Source organism: Triturus cristatus, chromosome 7, assembly GCF_964204655.1.
Source record: "Triturus cristatus chromosome 7, aTriCri1.1, whole genome shotgun sequence".
Taxonomy (NCBI): Eukaryota; Metazoa; Chordata; class Amphibia; order Caudata; family Salamandridae; genus Triturus; species Triturus cristatus.
This window is the reverse complement of record NC_140590.1, coordinates 833,386,322-833,389,968: the sequence shown is the minus strand read 5'-3', so window position 1 is coordinate 833,389,968 and position 3,647 is coordinate 833,386,322. Positions and strand designations below refer to the sequence as shown.

Genomic DNA, 3,647 nt, shown 5'->3' with positions numbered 1-3,647 from the left:
TATTGTTTAATGTAAAATGTTTTAGGACTGCATCTATTTGCACACACGGCAATAAATGTAAGCAATATACAGACAGGTAAAATGCAGATCTTAACTGGAAGGCAGTTTTGCACTGATTGAAGACTGAAATTACATTATTGGTTTTATTTGGTCACAAAAAGGAAGCAAAAGTAAAAACCGCCAGGACATTGCGTTCAATTGATCTTCTTACAAGATCAAACTATGTTGAACAAGTACTAATTTCCTGATATTCCTGGGACTCCTCCGATATCACAACATGGTAAACAGTCTTTTTTCAGAGTGTCCATGTCTAATTCCACAGTTGACTTTAGATTCATCCTCACAAACGGGTTCATACCTACACCACAGGTAAGAGGGTGGTCGACTGTCAATGTAACTGATGCAAGCCATGGAAACTTCATCTGCCGGTTGTGCTTCCATTCAGAGTACAGTAAGCGCACCCACAATAACACCATTTCCTCAAACACTTCTACGGTTTGAAGACTTGGAGGAAGAAAATGAAGGCAGCTCATATCTTCAGGTCTGAGCTTCACCCATTTAGATGTTCTAAAGACTCTCCCAGACATCCTTCGAATATTTATTTTATCTTCTCAAGCTCAAGATTTGATCAATTTCAGATCAAAAGTGCACCTGAAAAACCTTCAAAACAGGTTATCTTCCATCAGTTGCAGTTCTCCAAAAGTAGTTTGTGAAGTATTTTAGCAGTCACTTTTCCACAGCTTGATGGTTTTGTCGTTCTCTAGTGCGGCTGATGCAATTATGTTTTCTGTTGGGTAAAATGCAGTTGAGATTACATCTGTATGCCCCTGTAGCTTCTGTACAATTTCCTTAGTCTGGAGGTTCCAGATGTAAACCAAGTTGTCTTCTGAACCAGAAACAATTCACTTGCCGCCAGTTACAGAGAAGTTAGCAAATATGCAATATTTTTTGTTCTTATGACAAGTGTTGGTTTTCAGGCACTTTCCTTTGCTGTAGTCTCAAAGTTTTAAACTATTGTCTAATGTTGCTGCTAGAATATATTTGCCGTTTGGAGAGAATTTCACAAAAGACACTGGAGGGTTGTCATCATCAATCAACGTTTTTAAGCACTGGCCGGACGCAGTGTCCCAAATTCAGCAAAGACCATCATAGCTACTTGAAACTATTAAGGAGCTATCACGATTAAAATGGACAGCTGACACTGGCTCAGAGTGTGCAGGCAGGGTCTTAAGGCACTTTCCAGTCTTCACATACCAAATTCTAGCACTTTCATCAAACGATCCTGACACAATGAGGTTAGACTGGGGGTTGAAGTTGCAGCAGAAAACGTAGTTACTGTGACCTTTCAGGGTCTTTAAGCATTTTCCCAAACTGACGTCCCAGATCTTTAGTGTTTTGTCATCAGAAGCAGAATAAAGAAGGTTGGAATCAGATGACCAAGCAACATCAGAGATTTCCCAATTTATGACCAGATATAGTCTTAAATTTCCCATCAAATGCTCCCGAAATTTTGATAAGCTTGTCAGCAGATGAACTTGCTAACCATTCTCCGTTTGAACTGAATTTGACAGAGGATACTGTTTTGGTGTGTCCTGCTAGTGTAAACTTCAATGCATAATTAAGCTTTACAGGTGCAAGCTTGCTTTGATTGGATGAAGAAGGTGTCGATTGTGTTTTTGTTGCTTCTATTTCAGGTTTCTGCTCTTCTGTTGCCATGGTTGAAAAAAATAGTATTTGATGTTGTTCGAAAGAGTATTCAAAGCGAGACCCTTGGAATACGGGAAACGGATATGCTATCCAGTCATCGGAAATGGCCCGTGTGTCACAGGAACAGTATAAAAAACCAGGGGCTGCAGTTTGGTACCACTCTCAGTTGGTGAAGTTGTCCTGGAATTGTTGGTCACCTCTAATGCTGCTGATTTCTTTCGGGGGTACTGTAAGTAAAATTAGTAATGGCAGCGTGCAATTGCTCTCCTGTCTTTGCTTGACGGCCTAAACAGGGGGTTGTGAAGAGCCTATGGCTGGGCGGTGTTCGGCCTGCACGCACGGGAACGCTTGCGTCGGTGGCTCGCAGCAAGGCGGGCCATGAAGCAGGAGGGGATATCTGAGATCCGACAACGAGTGCAGACGAGACCGAGGGCATCTAGGATATCTCACAGTGCAAGGAAGTTTGCAGTGCAAAAGACACCAGTACTGAAGTAGCAAGGTTTCATATACAATAATTAAATACGTTCACTACAAGACGGTACAGCGACCGTCCGAATAAACATACAAATTTAGGGTAATGAAAATAAAAATAGTGCGAGAGACAGCTCATACAGGCAAAAGCAGCAAAGCAACTAAGTAACACAGAAACTCTTCTCCCCATACCGGTACAGAACAAGCTTTACCTGCTCTTGCATTTCTGCCATGCTGCAGCTGACAGCAAATCACGGCACACAACAGGAAGAAGTGAAGCCGGGGAATGTAGCTAAAGGGCCCACAGGAAATGTAGTCCGTGTTGTAATAAACAACAGCTTTCACTCTCCGCCCCCTTTTCACCCCATCGCGCAGGCTAACGAGCTGCTACAGAGTTAACAGCTCATACTCGTATCGATTATTAAACAGGATTTTGTGTGTTTGTACACGGACTCCAATCAGTAGAGAAACTGAATCTGCAGCTGACAGCAGACGTGCACAGAACAGGAAAAAGTGAAGCTGAGGAACGTAGCTTAAGGGCACACGGGAAATGGAGTGTGGGCGGGCGCGAGAAGACATGCGCATGACTGGGAGTGCGCGGGATGGGGGCGGGGACCCAAGTAGTCACGGACTGAGGGAGGGGGGAGGTAGGAAGGGACTGGAAAAAAGTAGTCTGTGCAGTGAAGGGGCCAGTAGCCATGGAAGGACACAAATGACTGACATGGCTGTCATGGGGAAGGACTAACAAGCTCAAAACCAATCGGAAGGCAGCATTTATAACCTAAGCCAATGAAGAAGATGGGCCGGCTAGTGGGCGAAGCTTCAACGAAGCTTCCACACTATAGTGTATACTGCATGCCTCGCAAAGCGATGACAGCACATTCGTGCTGCAACGCTAGGCGAGACCTAAAAGAGGATAGTACACACGCCAGTGAACATGGTAGACAGACTTGTGGAACTATGAGCCGCACGTAGTTCCCATAGTTAAAAAACATACTGCGTATGTAGTGGAAATAATGATTGAAATTAAATATTTGAGACACAAGTGTACTCCCCAATCAAGGAATTGACACAAATGTTAGAAAAATACAAATGAATTATCAAATATCAAAAAAGCATTTAAATCCTCGCCATGTTACCATGTCCGCCGCTTTAATTAATAATAATGTACATGGTGTATCAAAAACAGTTGACACCCTCCTTACAGATGTAATAAAATTTGTTGTAGTGGTGCACCAGATGCTGTAGGGTACATTTTATGTCATTTAGCTGGTGCTAGACAATCTCTATGCAGTATGTTATTCTGTATGTATGGAAATCGTGCATTGCAGGACACATTCCTTGAATGCATGAGGACCCTGCTCCATTTTTTAGGGGTCAGAGCACACACAATGTCGTGTTTCCAGATTTGTCAAAACAATGCTAGCGGGACCAGCGCCCCATGGGAGTTGGCTTTGCTGAGCCTGGAA

General features: G+C 43.2%; 1 pseudogene; it reads right to left on the bottom strand.

The window, feature by feature from the left end:
• Nucleotides 1-719: 719 nt before the first annotated feature.
• Nucleotides 720-1,716, bottom strand: LOC146810687 (WD repeat-containing protein 5 pseudogene; annotated as a pseudogene).
• Nucleotides 1,717-3,647: the final 1,931 nt, after the last annotated feature.